The sequence below is a fragment of the Hemiscyllium ocellatum genome, chromosome 10, assembly GCF_020745735.1.
Source record: "Hemiscyllium ocellatum isolate sHemOce1 chromosome 10, sHemOce1.pat.X.cur, whole genome shotgun sequence".
Taxonomy (NCBI): Eukaryota; Metazoa; Chordata; class Chondrichthyes; order Orectolobiformes; family Hemiscylliidae; genus Hemiscyllium; species Hemiscyllium ocellatum.
The window spans coordinates 1,990,877-2,011,325 of record NC_083410.1 but is presented as its reverse complement, the minus strand read 5'-3'; the positions used below and the strand labels follow the sequence as shown (position 1 = coordinate 2,011,325).

General features: G+C 45.1%; 1 protein-coding gene across 1 annotated transcript in view; it reads right to left on the bottom strand.

The window, feature by feature from the left end:
- LOC132819266 (adenylate cyclase type 8-like) overlaps positions 1-20,449 on the bottom strand; it is a 183,633-nt gene that overhangs the window by 10,270 nt on the left and 152,914 nt on the right. The gene's annotated exons all lie outside the window — the stretch shown is intronic.

The following is a 20,449-nucleotide window of genomic DNA, read 5'->3' as shown; positions in this document are numbered from 1 at the left end:
ATACCCACTCTGCTCAGTGACTGTATTTAGATCAGATACCCACTCTGCTCAGTGACTGTATTTAGATCAGATACCCACTCTGCTCAGTGCCTGTATTTAGATCAGATACCCACTCTGCTCAGTGACTGTATTTAGATCAGATACCCACTCTGCTCAGTGACTGTATTTAGATCAGATACCCATTCTGCTCAGTGACTGCATTTAGATCAGATACCCACTCTGCTCAGTGCCTGTATTTAGATCAGATACCCATTCTGCTCAGTGCCTGTATTTAGATCAGATACCCACTCTGCTCAGTGACTGTATTTAGATCAGATACCCACTCTGCTCAGTGACTGTATTTAGATCAGATACCCACTCTGCTCAGTGCCTGTATTTAGATCAGATACCCACTCTGCTCAGTGCCTGTATTTAGATCAGATACCCACTCTGCTCAGTGCCTGTGTTTAGATCAGATACCCACTCTGCTCAGTGACTGTGTTTAGATCAGATACCCACTCTGCTCAGTGACTGTATTTAGATCAGATACCCACTCTGCTCAGTGCCTGTATTTAGATCAGATACCCACTCTGCTCAGTGACTGTATTTAGATCAGATACCCACTCTGCTCAGTGACTGTATTTAGATCAGATACCCACTCTGCTCAGTGCCTGTATTTAGATCAGATACCCACTCTGCTCAGTGACTGTATTTAGATCAGATACCCACTCTGCTCAGTGACTGTATTTAGATCAGATACCCATTCTGCTCAGTGACTGTGTTTAGATCAGATACCCACTCTGCTCAGTGCCTGTATTTAGAGATCAGATACCCACTCTGCTCAGTGCCTGTATTTAGAGATCAGATACCCACTCTGCTCAGTGACTGTATTTAGATCAGATACCCACTCTGCTCAGTGACTGCATTTAGATCAGATACCCACTCTACTCAGTGACTGTATTTAGAGATCAGATACCCACTCTGCTCAGTGACTGCATTTAGATCAGATACCCACTCTACTCAGTGACTGTATTTAGAGATCAGATACCCACTCTGCTCAGTGCCTGTATTTAGATCAGATACCCACTCTGCTCAGTGCCTGTATTTAGAGATCAGATACCCACTCTGCTCAGTGCCTGTATTTAGATCAGATACCCACTCTGCTCAGTGACTGCGTTTAGATCAGATACCCACTCTGCTCAGTGACTGCATTTAGATCAGATACCCACTCTGCTCAGTGCCTGTATTTAGATCAGATACCCACTCTGCTCAGTGCCTGTATTTAGATCAGATGCCCACTCTGCTCAGTGCCTGTATTTAGATCAGATACCCACTCCGCTCAGTGACTGTATTTAGATCAGATACCCACTCTGCTCAGTGACTGTATTTAGATCAGATACCCACTCTGCTCAGTGCCTGTATTTAAATCAGATACCCACTCTGCTCAGTGACTGTATTTAGATCAGATACCCACTCTGCTCAGTGCCTGTATTTAGAGATCCGATACCCACTCTGCTCAGTGCCTGTATTTAGATCAGATACCCACTCTGCTCAGTGACTGCGTTTAGATCAGATACCCACTCTGCTCAGTGACTGCATTTAGATCAGATACCCACTCTGCTCAGTGCCTGTATTTAGAGATCAGATACCCACTCTGCTCAGTGACTGCATTTAGATCAGATACCCACTCTGCTCAGTGCCTGTATTTAGAGATCCGATACCCACTCTGCTCAGTGCCTGTATTTAGATCAGATACCCACTCTGCTCAGTGACTGCGTTTAGATCAGATACCCACTCTGCTCAGTGACTGCATTTAGATCAGATACCCACTCTGCTCAGTGACTGTATTTAGATCAGATACCCACTCTGCTCAGTGACTGCATTTAGATCAGATACCCACTCTGCTCAGTGCCTGTATTTAGAGATCAGATACCCACTCTGCTCAGTGACTGCATTTAGATCAGATACCCACTCTGCTCAGTGCCTGTATTTAGAGATCCGATACCCACTCTGCTCAGTGCCTGTATTTAGATCAGATACCCACTCTGCTCAGTGACTGCGTTTAGATCAGATACCCACTCTGCTCAGTGACTGCATTTAGATCAGATACCCACTCTGCTCAGTGCCTGTATTTAGAGATCAGATACCCACTCTGCTCAGTGACTGCATTTAGATCAGATACCCACTCTGCTCAGTGCCTGTATTTAGAGATCCGATACCCACTCTGCTCAGTGCCTGTATTTAGATCAGATACCCACTCTGCTCAGTGACTGCGTTTAGATCAGATACCCACTCTGCTCAGTGACTGCATTTAGATCAGATACCCACTCTGCTCAGTGACTGTATTTAGATCAGATACCCACTCTGCTCAGTGCCTGTATTTAGATCAGATGCCCACTCTGCTCAGTGCCTGTATTTAGATCAGATGCCCACTCTGCTCAGTGACTGTATTTAGATCAGATGCCCACTCTGCTCAGTGCCTGTATTTAGATCAGATGCCCACTCTGCTCAGTGCCTGTATTTAGATCAGATACCCACTCTGCTCAGTGACTGTATTTAGATCAGATACCCACTCTGCTCAGTGCCTGTATTTAGATCAGATACCCACTCTGCTCAGTGCCTGTATTTAGATCAGATACCCACTCTGCTCAGTGCCTGTATTTAGATCAGATACCCACTCTGCTCAGTGCCTGTATTTAGATCAGATACCCACTCTGCTCAGTGACTGTATTTAGATCAGATACCCACTCTGCTCAGTGACTGTATTTAGATCAGATACCCACTCTGCTCAGTGACTGTATTTAGATCAGATACCCACTCTGCTCAGTGCCTGTATTAGATCAGATACCCACTCTGCTCAGTGACTGCATTTAGATCAGATACCCACTCTGCTCAGTGACTGCATTTAGATCAGATACCCACTCTGCTCAGTGACTGTATTTAGATCAGATACCCACTCTGCTCAGTGACTGTATTTAGATCAGATACCCACTCTGCTCAGTGCCTGTATTAGATCAGATACCCACTCTGCTCAGTGACTGCATTTAGATCAGATACCCACTCTGCTCAGTGACTGTATTTAGATCAGATACCCACTCTGCTCAGTGACTGCGTTTAGATCAGATACCCACTCTGCTCAGTGACTGCATTTAGATCAGATACCCACTCTGCTCAGTGCCTGTATTTAGATCAGATACCCACTCTGCTCAGTGCCTGTATTTAGATCAGATACCCACTCTGCTCAGTGCCTGTATTTAGATCAGATACCCACTCTGCTCAGTGACTGTATTTAGATCAGATACCCACTCTGCTCAGTGCCTGTATTTAGATCAGATACCCACTCTGCTCAGTGACTGTATTTAGATCAGATACCCACTCTGCTCAGTGACTGTATTAGATCAGATACCCACTCTGCTCAGTGACTGCATTTAGATCAGATACCCACTCTGCTCAGTGACTGCGTTTAGATCAGATACCCACTCTGCTCAGTGCCTGTATTTAGATCAGATACCCACTCTGCTCAGTGACTGCGTTTAGATGAGAAACCCACTCTGCTCAGTGACTGTATTTAGATCAGATACCCACTCTGCTCAGTGCCTGTATTTAGATCAGATACCCACTCTGCTCAGTGACTGTATTTAGATCAGATACCCACTCTGCTCAGTGCCTGTATTTAGATCAGATACCCACTCTGCTCAGTGACTGTATTTAGATCAGATACCCACTCTGCTCAGTGACTGTATTTAGATCAGATACCCACTCTGCTCAGTGACTGCATTTAGATCAGATACCCACTCTGCTCAGTGCCTGTACTTAGATCAGATACCCACTCTGCTCAGTGACTGTATTTAGATCAGATACCCACTCTGCTCAGTGACTGTATTTAGATCAGATACCCACTCTGCTCAGTTACTGCGTTTAGAGATCAGATACCCACTCTGCTCAGTGCCTGTATTTAGATCAGATACCCACTCTGCTCAGTGCCTGTATTTAGATCAGATACCCACTCTGCTCAGTGACTGTATTTAGATCAGATACCCACTCTGCTCAGTGACTGCATTTAGATCAGATACCCACTCTGCTCAGTGCCTGTATTTAGATCAGATACCCACTCTGCTCAGTGCCTGTATTTAGATCAGATACCCACTCTGTTCAGTGACTGCGTTTAGATCAGATACCCACTCTGCTCAGTGCCTGTATTTAGATCAGATACCCACTCTGCTCAGTGCCTGTATTTAGATCAGATACCCACTCTGCTCAGTGCCTGTATTTAGATCAGATACCCACTCTGCTCAGTGCCTGCATTTAGATTAGATACCCACTCTGCTCAGTGCCTGTATTTAGATCAGATACCCACTCTGCTCAGTGCCTGTATTTAGATCAGATACCCACTCTGCTCAGTGCCTGTATTTAGATCAGATACCCACTCTGCACAGTGACTGTATTTAGATCAGATACCCACTCTGCTCAGTGCCTGTATTTAGATCAGATACCCACTCTGCTCAGTGACTGCGTTTAGATCAGATACCCATTCTGCTCAGTGCCTGTATTTAGATCAGATACCCACTCTGCTCAGTGCCTGTATTTAGATCAGATACCCACTCTGCTCAGTGCCTGTATTTAGATCAGATACCCACTCTGCTCAGTGACTGCGTTTAGATCAGATACCCACTCTGCTCAGTGACTGTATTTAGATCAGATACCCACTCTGCTCAGTGACTGCGTTTAGATCAGATACCCACTCTGCTCAGTGCCTGTATTTAGATCAGATACCCACTCTGCTCAGTGCCTGTATTTAGATCAGATACCCACTCTGCTCAGTGCCTGTATTTAGATCAGATACCCACTCTGCTCAGTGACTGCGTTTAGATCAGATACCCACTCTGCTCAGTGCCTGTATTTAGATCAGATACCCACTCTGCTCAGTGACTGCGTTTAGATCAGATACCCACTCTGCTCAGTGACTGTATTTAGATCAGATACCCACTCTGCTCAGTGACTGTATTTAGATCAGATACCCACTCTGCTCAGTGACTGTATTTAGATCAGATACCCACTCTGCTCAGTGACTGCGTTTAGATCAGATACCCACTCTGCTCAGTGACTGTATTTAGATCAGATACCCACTCTGCTCAGTGCCTGTATTTAGATCAGATACCCACTCTGCTCAGTGACTGCGTTTAGATCAGATACCCACTCTGCTCAGTGACTGTATTTAGATCAGATACCCAATCTGCTCAGTGACTGCGTTTAGATCAGATACCCACTCTGCTCAGTGCCTGTATTTAGATCAGATACCCACTCTGCTCAGTGACTGCGTTTAGATCAGATACCCACTCTGCTCAGTGCCTGTATTTAGATCAGATACCCACTCTGCTCAGTGACTGTATTTAGATCAGATACCCACTCTGCTCAGTGCCTGCATTTAGATTAGATACCCACTCTGCTCAGTGCCTGTATTTAGATCAGATACCCAATCTGCTCAGTGACTGTTTTTAGATCAGATACCCACTCTGCTCAGTGACTGCGTTTAGATCAGATACCCACTCTGCTCAGTGACTGTATTTAGATCAGATACCCACTCTGCTCAGTGACTGTATTTAGATCAGATACAAACTCTGCTTAGTGCCTGTATTTAGATCAGAAACCCACTCTGCTCAGTGACTGCGTTTAGATCAGATACCCACTCTGCTCAGTGCCTGCATTTAGATCAGATACCCACTCTGCTCAGTGACTGCGTTTAGATCAGATACCCACTCTGCTCAGTGACTGTATTTAGATCAGATGCCCACTCTGCTCAGTGACTGCGTTTAGATCAGATACCCACTCTGCTCAGTGACTGTATTTAGATCAGATACCCACTCTGCTCAGTGACTGTATTTAGATCAGATACCCACTCTGCTCAGTGCCTGTATTTAGATCAGATACCCACTCTGCTCAGTGCCTGTATTTAGATCAGATACCCACTCTGCTCAGTGACTGTATTTAGATCAGATACCCACTCTGCTCAGTGACTGCATTTAGATCAGATACCCACTCTGCTCAGTGCCTGTATTTAGATCAGATACCCACTCTGCTCAGTGACTGTATTTAGATCAGATACCCACTCTGCTCAGTGACTGTATTTAGATCAGATACCCACTCTGCTCAGTGACTGCATTTAGATCAGATGCCCACTCTGCTCAGTGACTGTATTTAGATCAGATACCCACTCTGCTCAGTGACTGCGTTTAGAGATCAGATACCCACTCTGCTCAGTGACTGTATTTAGATCAGATACCCACTCTGCTCAGTGCCTGTATTTAGATCAGATACCCACTCTGCTCAGTGACTGTATTTAGATCAGATACCCACTCTGCTCAGTGCCTGTATTTAGATCAGATACCCACTCTGCTCAGTGACTGTATTTAGATCAGATGCCCACTCTGCTCAGTGACTGCATTTAGATCAGATGCCCACTCTGCTCAGTGACTGTATTTAGATCAGATACCCACTCTGCTCAGTGACTGCGTTTAGAGATCAGATACCCACTCTGCTCAGTGACTGTATTTAGATCAGATACCCACTCTGCTCAGTGACTGTATTTAGATCAGATACCCACTCTGCTCAGTGACTGTATTTAGATCAGATACCCACTCTGCTCAGTGACTGCGTTTAGAGATCAGATACCCACTCTGCTCAGTGACTGTATTTAGATCAGATACCCACTCTGCTCAGTGACTGTATTTAGATCAGATACCCACTCTGCTCAGTGCCTGTATTTAGATCAGATACCCACTCTGCTCAGTGACTGTATTTAGATCAGATACCCACTCTGCTCAGTGCCTGTATTTAGATCAGATACCCACTCTGCTCAGTGCCTGTATTTAGATCAGATACCCACTCTGCTCAGTGCCTGTATTTAGATCAGATACCCACTCTGCTCAGTGACTGTATTTAGATCAGATACCCACTCTGCTCAGTGACTGCGTTTAGAGATCAGATACCCACTCTGCTCAGTGACTGTATTTAGATCAGATACCCACTCTGCTCAGTGCCTGTATTTAGATCAGATACCCACTCTGCTCAGTGCCTGTATTTAGATTAGATACCCACTCTGCTCAGTGACTGTATTTAGATCAGATGCCCACTCTGCTCAGTGACTGCGTTTAGATCAGATACCCACTTTGCTCAGGGCCTGTATTTAGATCAGATACCCACTCTGCTCAGTGACTGTATTTAGATCAGATACCCACTCTGCTCAGTGACTGTATTTAGATCAGATACCCACTCTGCTCAGTGACTGCATTTAGATCAGATACCCACTCTGCTCAGTGACTGCGTTTAGATCAGATACCCACTCTGCTCAGTGCCTGTATTTAGATCAGATACCCACTCTGCTCAGTGACTGCGTTTAGATCAGATACCCACTCTGCTCAGTGACTGTATTTAGATCAGATGCCCACTCTGCTCAGTGACTGCGTTTAGATCAGATACCCACTCTGCTCAGTGCCTGTATTTAGATCAGATACCCACTCTGCTCAGTGACTGCATTTAGATCAGATACCCACTCTGCTCAGTGACTGCGTTTAGATCAGATACCCACTCTGCTCAGTGACTGTATTTAGATCAGATACCCACTCTGCTCAGTGACTGCGTTTAGAGATCAGATACCCACTCTGCTCAGTGCCTGTATTTAGATCAGATACCCACTCTGCTCAGTGCCTGTATTTAGATTAGATACCCACTCTGCTCAGTGACTGCGTTTAGATCAGATACCCACTCTGCTCAGTGACTGTATTTAGATCAGATACCCACTCTGCTCAGTGACTGCGTTTAGATCAGATACCCACTCTGCTCAGTGACTGTATTTAGATCAGATACCCACTCTGCTCAGTGACTGCGTTTAGATCAGATACCCACTCTGCTCAGTGACTGTATTTAGATCAGATACCCACTCTGCTCAGTGACTGCATTTAGATCAGATACCCACTCTGCTCAGTGACTGTATTTAGATCAGATACCCACTCTGCTCAGTGACTGCGTTTAGAGATCAGATACGCACTCTGCTCAGTGACTGTATTTAGATCAGATACCCACTCTGCTCAGTGCCTGCATTTAGATCAGATACCCACTCTGCTCAGTGACTGTATTTAGATCAGATACCCACTCTGCTCAGTGACTGTATTTAGATCAGATACCCACTCTGCTCAGTGACTGCGTTTAGAGATCAGATACCCACTCTGCTCAGTGACTGTATTTAGATCAGATACCCACTCTGCTCAGTGCCTGTATTTAGATCAGATACCCACTCTGCTCAGTGCCTGTATTTAGATCAGATACCCACTCTGCTCAGTGACTGTATTTAGATCAGATACCCACTCTGCTCAGTGACTGCGTTTAGAGATCAGATACCCACTCTGCTCAGTGACTGTATTTAGATCAGATACCCACTCTGCTCAGTGCCTGTATTTAGATCAGATACCCACTCTGCTCAGTGCCTGTATTTAGATTAGATACCCACTCTGCTCAGTGACTGTATTTAGATCAGATGCCCACTCTGCTCAGTGACTGCGTTTAGATCAGATACCCACTCTGCTCAGTGCCTGTATTTAGATCAGATACCCACTCTGCTCAGTGACTGCGTTTAGATCAGATACCCACTCTGCTCAGTGACTGTATTTAGATCAGATACCCACTCTGCTCAGTGACTGCGTTTAGATCAGATACCCACTCTGCTCAGTGCCTGTATTTAGATCAGATACCCACTCTGCTCAGTGACTGCGTTTAGATCAGATACCCACTCTGCTCAGTGACTGTATTTAGATCAGATGCCCACTCTGCTCAGTGACTGCGTTTAGATCAGATACCCACTCTGCTCAGTGCCTGTATTTAGATCAGATACCCACTCTGCTCAGTGACTGTATTTAGATCAGATACCCACTCTGCTCAGTGACTGCATTTAGATCAGATACCCACTCTGCTCAGTGACTGTATTTAGATCAGATACCCACTCTGCTCAGTGACTGTATTTAGATCAGATACCCACTCTGCTCAGTGACTGCATTTAGAGATCAGATACCCACTCTGCTCAGTGCCTGTATTTAGATCAGATACCCACTCTGCTCAGTGCCTGTATTTAGATTAGATACCCACTCTGCTCAGTGACTGCGTTTAGATCAGATACCCACTCTGCTCAGTGACTGTATTTAGATCAGATACCCACTCTGCTCAGTGACTGCGTTTAGATCAGATACCCACTCTGCTCAGTGACTGTATTTAGATCAGATACCCACTCTGCTCAGTGACTGCGTTTAGATCAGATACCCACTCTGCTCAGTGACTGTATTTAGATCAGATACCCACTCTGCTCAGTGACTGCATTTAGATCAGATACCCACTCTGCTCAGTGACTGCATTTAGATCAGATACCCACTCTGCTCAGTGACTGTATTTAGATCAGATACCCACTCTGCTCAGTGACTGCGTTTAGATCAGATACCCACTCTGCTCAGTGCCTGTATTTAGATCAGATACCCACTCTGCTCAGTGCCTGCATTTAGATCAGATACCCACTCTGCTCAGTGACTGTATTTAGATCAGATACCAACTCTGCTCAGTGCCTGTATTTAGATCAGATACCAACTCTGCTCAGTGACTGTATTTAGATCAGATACCCACTCTGCTCAGTGACTGTATTTAGATCAGATACCCACTCTGCTCAGTGCCTGTATTTAGATCAGATACCAACTCTGCTCAGTGACTGTATTTAGATCAGATACCCACTCTGCTCAGTGCCTGCATTTAGATCAGATACCCACTCTGCTCAGTGACTGCATTTAGATCAGATACCCACTCTGCTCAGTGACTGTATTTAGATCAGATACCCACTCTGCTCAGTGACTGCATTTAGATCAGATACCCACTCTGCTCAGTGACTGTATTTAGATCAGATACCCACTCTGCTCAGTGCCTGTATTTAGATCAGATACCCACTCTGCTCAGTGACTGCATTTAGATCAGATACCCACTCTGCTCAGTGACTGCGTTTAGATCAGATACCCACTCTGCTCAGTGACTGTATTTAGATCAGATACCCACTCTGCTCAGTGACTGTATTTAGATCAGATACCCACTCTGCTCAGTGCCTGTATTTAGATCAGATGCCCACTCTGCTCAGTGACTGCATTTAGATCAGATACCCACTCTGCTCAGTGACTGTATTTAGATCAGATACCCACTCTGCTCAGTGCCTGTATTTAGATCAGATACCCACTCTGCTCAGTGCCTGTATTTAGATTAGATACCCACTCTGCTCAGTGACTGCGTTTAGATCAGATACCCACTCTGCTCAGTGACTGCGTTTAGATAAGATACCCACTCTGCTCAGTGACTGTATTTAGATCAGATACCCACTCTGCTCAGTGACTGCATTTAGATCAGATACCCACTCTGCTCAGTGCCTGTATTTAGATCAGATACCCACTCTGCTCAGTGACTGTATTTAGATCAGATACCCACTCTGCTCAGTGACTGTATTTAGATCAGATACCCACTCTGCTCAGTGACTGTATTTAGATCAGATACCCACTCTGCTCAGTGACTGCGTTTAGATCAGATACCCACTCTGCTCAGTGCCTGTATTTAGATCAGATACCCACTCTGCTCAGTGACTGTATTTAGATCAGATACCCACTCTGCTCAGTGACTGCATTTAGATCAGATACCCACTCTGCTCAGTGACTGCATTTAGATCAGATACCCACTCTGCTCAGTGACTGCGTTTAGATCAGATACCCACTCTGCTCAGTGACTGTATTTAGATCAGACACCCACTCTGCTCAGTGACTGTATTTAGATCAGATACCCACTCTGCTCAGTGCCTGTATTTAGATCAGATGCCCACTCTGCTCAGTGACTGCATTTAGATCAGATACCCACTCTGCTCAGTGACTGTATTTAGATCAGATACCCACTCTGCTCAGTGCCTGTATTTAGATCAGATACCCACTCTGCTCAGTGCCTGTATTTAGATTAGATACCCACTCTGCTCAGTGACTGCGTTTAGATCAGATACCCACTCTGCTCAGTGACTGCGTTTAGATAAGATACCCACTCTGCTCAGTGACTGTATTTAGATCAGATACCCACTCTGCTCAGTGACTGCATTTAGATCAGATACCCACTCTGCTCAGTGCCTGTATTTAGATCAGATACCCACTCTGCTCAGTGACTGTATTTAGATCAGATACCCACTCTGCTCAGTGACTGTATTTAGATCAGATACCCACTCTGCTCAGTGACTGTATTTAGATCAGATACCCACTCTGCTCAGTGACTGCGTTTAGATCAGATACCCACTCTGCTCAGTGCCTGTATTTAGATCAGATACCCACTCTGCTCAGTGCCTGTATTTAGATCAGATACCCACTCTGCTCAGTGACTGCATTTAGATCAGATACCCACTCTGCTCAGTGCCTGTATTTAGATCAGATACCCACTCTGCTCAGTGCCTGTATTTAGATCAGATACCCACTCTGCTCAGTGACTGCGTTTAGATCAGATACCCACTCTGCTCAGTGCCTGTATTTAGATCAGATACCCACTCTGCTCAGTGACTGCGTTTAGATCAGATACCCACTCTGCTCAGTGACTGTATTTAGATCAGATACCAACTCTGCTCAGTGCCTGCATTTAGATCAGATACCCACTCTGCTCAGTGACTGTATTTAGATCAGATACCCACTCTGCTCAGTGACTGTATTTAGATGAGATACCCACTCTGCTCAGTGCCTGTATTTAGATCAGATACCCACTCTGCTCAGTGACTGCATTTAGATCAGATACCCACTCTGCTCAGTGACTGTATTTAGATCAGATACCCACTCTGCTCAGTGCCTGTATTTAGATCAGATACCCACTCTGCTCAGTGACTGTATTTAGATCAGATACCCACTCTGCTCAGTGACTGCATTTAGATCAGATACCCACTCTGCTCAGTGCCTGTATTTAGATCAGATACCCACTCTGCTCAGTGCCTGTATTTAGATCAGATACCCACTCTGCTCAGTGACTGTATTTAGATCAGATACCCACTCTGCTCAGTGACTGTATTTAGATCAGATACCCACTCTGCTCAGTGACTGCGTTTAGATCAGATACCCACTCTGCTCAGTGACTGTATTTAGATCAGATACCCACTCTGCTCAGTGCCTGTATTTAGATCAGATACCCACTCTGCTCAGTGACTGTATTTAGATCAGATACCCACTCTGCTCAGTGACTGCATTTAGATCAGATACCCACTCTGCTCAGTGACTGCGTTTAGATCAGATACCCACTCTGCTCAGTGACTGCGTTTAGATCAGATACCCACTCTGCTCAGTGACTGTATTTAGATCAGATACCCACTCTGCTCAGTGCCTGTATTTAGATGAGATACCCACTCTGCTCAGTGCCTGCATTTAGATCAGATACCCACTCTGCTCAGTGCCTGTATTTAGATCAGATACCCACTCTGCTCAGTGACTGTATTTAGATCAGATACCCACTCTGCTCAGTGACTGTATTTAGATCAGATACCCACTCTGCTCAGTGACTGTATTTAGATCAGATACCCACTCTGCTCAGTGACTGCGTTTAGATCAGATACCCACTCTGCTCAGTGACTGTATTTAGATCAGATACCCACTCTGCTCAGTGACTGTATTTAGATCAGATACCCACTCTGCTCAGTGACTGCGTTTAGATCAGATATCCACTCTGCTCAGTGACTGCGTTTAGATCAGATACCCACTCTGCTCAGTGACTGTATTTAGATCAGATACCCACTCTGCTCAGTGCCTGTATTTAGATGAGATACCCACTCTGCTCAGTGCCTGCATTTAGATCAGATACCCACTCTGCTCAGTGCCTGTATTTAGATCAGATACCCACTCTGTTCAGTGACTGTATTTAGATCAGATACCCACTCTGCTCAGTGACTGTATTTAGATCAGATACCCACTCTGCTCAGTGACTGTATTTAGATCAGATACCCACTCTGCTCAGTGACTGCGTTTAGATCAGATACCCACTCTGCTCAGTGCCTGTATTTAGATCAGATACCAACTCTGCTCAGTGACTGTATTTAGATCAGATACCCACTCTGCTCAGTGCCTGTATTTAGATCAGATACCCACTCTGCTCAGTGACTGTATTTAGATCAGATACCCACTCTGCTCAGTGACTGTATTTAGATCAGATACCCATTCTGCTCAGTGCCTGTATTTAGATCAGATACCCACTCTGCTCAGTGACTGTATTTAGATCAGATACCCACTCTGCTCAGTGCCTGTATTTAGATCAGATACCAACTCTGCTCAGTGACTGTATTTAGATCAGATACCCACTCTGCTCAGTGCCTGCATTTAGATCAGATACCCACTCTGCTCAGTGACTGTATTTAGATCAGATACCCACTCTGCTCAGTGACTGTATTTAGATCAGATACCCACTCTGCTCAGTGCCTGTATTTAGATCAGATACCCACTCTGCTCAGTGACTGCATTTAGATCAGATGCCCACTCTGCTCAGTGCCTGTATTTAGATCAGATACCCACTCTGCTCAGTGACTGTATTTAGATCAGATACCCACTCTGCTCAGTGCCTGTATTTAGAGATCAGATACCCACTCTGCTCAGTGACTGCATTTAGATCAGATACCCACTCTGCTCAGTGACTGCGTTTAGATCAGATACCCACTCTGCTCAGTGACTGTATTTAGATCAGATACCCACTCTGCTCAGTGACTGTATTTAGATCAGATACCCACTCTGCTCTGTGACTGCATTTAGATCAGATACCCACTCTGCTCAGTGACTGCGTTTAGATCAGATACCCACTCTGCTCAGTGACTGTATTTAGATCAGATACCCACTCAGCTCAGTGACTGCGTTTAGATCAGATACCCACTCTGCTCAGTGACTGCGTTTAGATCAGATACCCACTCTGCTCAGTGACTGTATTTAGATCAGATACCCACTCTGCTCAGTGCCTGTATTTAGATCAGATACCCACTCTGCTCAGTGACTGCGTTTAGATCAGATACCCACTCTGCTCAGTGACTGTATTTAGATCAGATACCCACTCTGCTCAGTGACTGTATTTAGATCAGATACCCACTCTGCTCAGTGACTGTATTTAGATCAGATACCCACTCTGCTCAGTGCCTGTATTTAGATCAGATACCCACTCTGCTCAGTGACTGTATTTAGATCAGATACCCACTCTGCTCAGTGACTGTATTTAGATCAGATACCCACTCTGCTCAGTGCCTGTATTTAGATCAGATACCCACTCTGCTCAGTGACTGTATTTAGATCAGATACCCACTCTGCTCAGTGACTGTTTTTAGATCAGATACCCACTCTGCTCAGTGCCTGTATTTAGATCAGATACCCACTCTGCTCAGTGACTGTATTTAGATCAGATACCCACTCTGCTCAGTGACTGCGTTTAGATCAGATACCCACTCTGCTCAGTGACTGTATTTAGATCAGATACCCACTCTGCTCAGTGCCTGTATTTAGAGATCAGATACCCACTCTGCTCAGTGCCTGTATTTCGAGATCAGATACCCACTTTGCTCAGTGACTGTATTTAGATCAGATACCCACTCTGCTCAGTGACTGCATTTAGATCAGATACCCACTCTACTCAGTGACTGTATTTAGAGATCAGATACCCACTCTGCTCAGTGACTGCATTTAGATCAGATACCCACTCTACTCAGTGACTGTATTTAGAGATCAGATACCCACTCTGCTCAGTGCCTGTATTTAGATCAGATACCCACTCTACTCAGTGACTGTATTTAGATCAGATACCCACTCTGCTCAGTGCCTGTATTTAGATCAGATACCCACTCTGCTCAGTGCCTGTATTTAGAGATCAGATACCCACTCTGCTCAGTGCCTGTATTTAGATCAGATACCCACTCTGCTCAGTGACTGCGTTTAGATCAGATACCCACTCTGCTCAGTGACTGCATTTAGATCAGATACCCACTCTGCTCAGTGACTGCATTTGGATCAGATACCCACTCTGCTCAGTGCCTGTAATTAGGTCAGATACCCACTCTGCTCAGTGACTGCATTTAGATCAGATACCCACTCTGCTCAGTGACTGTATTTAGATCAGATACCCACTCTGCTCAGTGCCTGTATTTAGATCAGATACCCACTCTGCTCAGTGACTGCATTTAGATCAGATACCCACTCTGCTCAGTGACTGCGTTTAGATCAGATACCCACTCTGCTCAGTGACTGTATTTAGATCAGATACCCACTCTGCTCAGTGACTGTATTTAGATCAGATACCCACTCTGCTCAGTGCCTGTATTTAGATCAGATGCCCACTCTGCTCAGTGACTGCATTTAGATCAGATACCCACTCTGCTCAGTGACTGTATTTAGATCAGATACCCACTCTGCTCAGTGCCTGTATTTAGATCAGATACCCACTCTGCTCAGTGCCTGTATTTAGATGAGATACCCACTCTGCTCAGTGACTGCGTTTAGATCAGATACCCACTCTGCTCAGTGACTGCGTTTAGATAAGATACCCACTCTGCTCAGTGACTGTATTTAGATCAGATACGCACTCTGCTCAGTGACTGCATTTAGATCAGATACCCACTCTGCTCAGTGCCTGTATTTAGATCAGATACCCACTCTGCTCAGTGACTGTATTTAGATCAGATACCCACTCTGCTCAGTGACTGTATTTAGATCAGATACCCACTCTGCTCAGTGACTGTATTTAGATCAGATACCCACTCTGCTCAGTGACTGCGTTTAGATCAGATACCCACTGTGCTCAGTGCCTGCATTTAGATCAGATACCCACTCTGCTCAGTGACTGCATTTAGATCAGATACCCACTCTGCTCAGTGACTGCATTTAGATCAGATACCCACTCTGCTCAGTGACTGTGTTTAGATCAGATACCCACTCTGCTCAGTGACAGTATTTAGATCAGATACCCACTCTGCTCAGTGACTGTATTTAGATCAGATACCCACTCTGCTCAGTGCCTGTATTTAGATCAGATACCCACTCTGCTCAGTGACTGCGTTTAGATCAGATACCCACTCTGCTCAGTGACTGTATTTAGATCAGATACCCACTCTGCTCAGTGCCTGCATTTAGATCAGATACCCACTCTGCTCAGTGACTGTATTTAGATCAGATACCCACTCTGCTCAGTGGCTGTATTTAGATGAGATACCCACTCTGCTCAGTGCCTGTATTTAGATCAGATACCCACTCTGCTCAGTGACTGCATTTAGATCAGATACCCACTCTGCTCAGTGACTGTATTTAGATCAGATACCCACTCTGCTCAGTGCCTGTATTTAGATCAGATACCCACTCTGCTCAGTGACTGTATTTAGATCAGATACCCACTCTGCTCAGTGACTGCATTTAGATCAGATACCCACTCTGCTCAGTGCCATGTATTTAGATCAGATACCCACTCTGCTCAGTGCCTGTATTTAGATCAGATACCCACTCTGCTCAGTGACTGTATTTAGATCAGATACCCACTCTGCTCAGTGACTGTATTTAGATCAGATACCCACTCTGCTCAGTGACTGCGTTTAGATCAGATACCCACTCTGCTCAGTGACTGTATTTAGATCAGATACCCACTCTGCTCAGTGCCTGTATTTAGATCAGATACCAACTCTGCTCAGTGACTGTATTTAGATCAGATACCCACTCTGCTCAGTGACTGTATTTAGATCAGATACCCACTCTGCTCAGTGACTGTATTTAGATCAGATACCCACTCTGCTCAGTGACTGTATTTAGATCAGATACCCATTCTGCTCAGTGCCTGTATTTAGATCAGATACCCACTCTGCTCAGTGACTGTATTTAGATCAGATACCCACTCTGCTCAGTGCCTGTATTTAGATCAGATACCAACTCTGCTCAGTGACTGTATTTAGATCAGATACCCACTCTGCTCAGTGCCTGCATTTAGATCAGATACCCACTCTGCTCAGTGACTGTATTTAGATCAGATACCCACTCTGCTCAGTGACTGTATTTAGATCAGATACCCACTCTGCTCAGTGCCTGTATTTAGATCAGATACCCACTCTGCTCAGTGCCTGTATTTAGATCAGATACCCACTCTGCTCAGTGACTGCATTTAGATCAGATACCCACTCTGCTCAGTGCCTGTATTTAGATCAGATACCCACTCTGCTCAGTGACTGTATTTAGATCAGATACCCACTCTGCTCAGTGCCTGTATTTAGATCAGATACCCACTCTGCTCAGTGACTGCGTTTAGATCAGATACCCACTCTGCTCAGTGACTGCGTTTAGATCAGATACCCACTCTGCTCAGTGACTGCGTTTAGATCAGATACCCACTCTGCTCAGTGACTGTATTTAGATCAGATACCCACTCTGCTCAGTGACTGCATTTAGATAAGATACCCACTCTGCTCAGTGACTGTATTTAGATCAGATACCCACTCTGCTCAGTGACTGTATTTAGATCAGATACCCACTCTGCTCAGTGACTGCGTTTAGATCAGATATCCACTCTGCTCAGTGACTGCGTTTAGATCAGATACCCACTCTGCTCAGTGACTGTATTTAGATCAGATACCCACTCTGCTCAGTGACTGTATTTAGATGAGATACCCACTCTGCTCAGTGCCTGCATTTAGATCAGATACCCACTCTGCTCAGTGCCTGTATTTAGATCAGATACCCACTCTGCTCAGTGACTGTATTTAGATCAGATACCCACTCTGCTCAGTGACTGTATTTAGATCAGATACCCACTCTGCTCAGTGACTGCGTTTAGATCAGATACGCACTCTGCTCAGTGCCTGTATTTAGATCAGATACCAACTCTGCTCAGTGACTGTATTTAGATCAGATACCCACTCTGCTCAGTGCCTGTATTTAGATCAGATACCCACTCTGCTCAGTGACTGTATTTAGATCAGATACCCACTCTGCTCAGTGACTGTATTTAGATCAGATACCCATTCTGCTCAGTGCCTGTATTTAGATCAGATACCCACTCTGCTCAGTGACTGTATTTAGATCAGATACCCACTCTGCTCAGTGCCTGTATTTAGATCAGATACCAACTCTGCTCAGTGACTGTATTTAGATCAGATACCCACTCTGCTCAGTGCCTGCATTTAGATCAGATACCCACTCTGCTCAGTGACTGCATTTAGATCAGATACCCACTCTGCTCAGTGACTGTATTTAGATCAGATACCCACTCTGCTCAGTGCCTGTATTTAGATCAGATACCCACTCTGCTCAGTGCCTGTATTTAGATCAGATACCCACTCTGCTCAGTGACTGCATTTAGATCAGATACCCACTCTGCTCAGTGCCTGTATTTAGATCAGATACCCACTCTGCTCAGTGACTGTATTTAGATCAGATACCCACTCTGCTCAGTGACTGCGTTTAGATCAGATACCCACTCTGCTCAGTGACTGCGTTTAGATCAGATACCCACTCTGCTCAGTGACTGTATTTAGATCAGATACCCACTCTGCTCAGTGCCTGTATTTAGATCAGATACCCACTCTGCTCAGTGACTGTTTTTAGATCAGATACCCACTCTGCTCAGTGCCTGTATTTAGATCAGATACCCACTCTGCTCAGTGACTGCGTTTAGATCAGATACCCACTCTGCTCAGTGACTGTGTTTAGATCAGATACCCACTCTGCTCAGTGCCTGTATTTAGAGATCAGATACCCACTCTGCTCAGTGCCTGTATTTAGAGATCTGATACCCACTCTGCTCAGTGCCTGTATTTAGATCAGATACCCACTCTGCTCAGTGCCTGTATTTAGATCAGATACCCACTCTGCTCAGTGACTGTATTTAGAGATCAGATACCCACTCTGCTCAGTGACTGCATTTAGATCAGATACCCACTCTACTCAGTGACTGTATTTAGATCAGATACCCACTCTGCTCAGTGCCTGTATTTAGATCAGATACCCACTCTGCTCAGTGCCTGTATTTAGAGATCAGATACCCACTCTGCTCAGTGCCTGTATTTAGATCAGATACCCACTCTGCTCAGTGACTGCGTTTAGATCAGATACCCACTCTGCTCTGTGACTGCATTTAGATCAGATACCCACTCTGCTCAGTGACTGTATTTAGATCAGATACCCACTCTGCTCAGTGCCTGTATTTAGATCAGATACCCACTCTGCTCAGTGCCTGTATTTAGATCAGATGCCCACTCTGCTCAGTGCCTGTATTTAGATCAGATACCCACTCTGCTCAGTGACTGTATTTAGATCAGATACCCACTCTGCTCAGTGCCTGTATTTAGATCAGATACCCACTCTGCTCAGTGCCTGTATTTAGATCAGATACCCACTCTGCTCAGTGACTGTATTTAGATCAGATACCCACTCTGCTCAGTGACTGTATTTAGATCAGATACCCACTCTGCTCAGTGCCTGTATTTAGATCAGATACCCACTCTGCTCAGTGCCTGTATTTAGATCAGATACCCACTCTGCTCAGTGACTGTATTTAGATCAGATACCCACTCTGCTCAGTGCCTGTATTTAGATCAGATACCCACTCTGCTCAGTGCCTGTATTTAGATCAGATACCCACTCTGCTCAGTGCCTGTATTTAGATCAGATGCCCACTCTGCTCAGTGCCTGTATTTAGATCAGATACCCACTCTGCTCAGTGCCTGTATTTAGATCAGATACCCACTCTGCTCAGTGCCTGTATTTAGATCAGATACCCACTCTGCTCAGTGACTGCGTTTAGATCAGATACCAACTCTGCTCAGTGACTGTATTTAGATCAGATACCCACTCTGCTCAGTGACTGTATTTAGATCAGATACCCACTCTGCTCAGTGCCTGTATTTAGATCAGATACCCACTCTGCTCAGTGACTGCATTTAGATCAGATACCCACTCTGCTCAGTGACTTTATTTAGATCAGATACCCACTCTGCTCAGTGACTGTATTTAGATCAGATACCCACTCTGCTCAGTGACTGCGTTTAGATCAGATACCCACTCTGCTCAGTGACTGCGTTTAGATCAGATACCCACTCTGCTCAGTGACTGTATTTAGATCAGATACCCACTCTGCTCAGTGCCTGTATTTAGATCAGATACCCACTCTGCTCAGTGCCTGCATTTAGATCAGATACCCACTCTGCTCAGTGACTGTATTTAGATCAGATACCCACTCTGCTCAGTGACTGTATTTAGATCAGATACCCACTCTGCTCAGTGCCTGTATTTAGATCAGATACCCACTCTGCTCAGTGCCTGTATTTAGATCAGATACCCACTCTGCTCAGTGACTGTATTTAGATCAGATACCCACTCTGCTCAGTGCCTGTATTTAGATCAGATACCCACTCTGCTCAGTGACTGTATTTAGATCAGATGCCCACTCTGCTCAG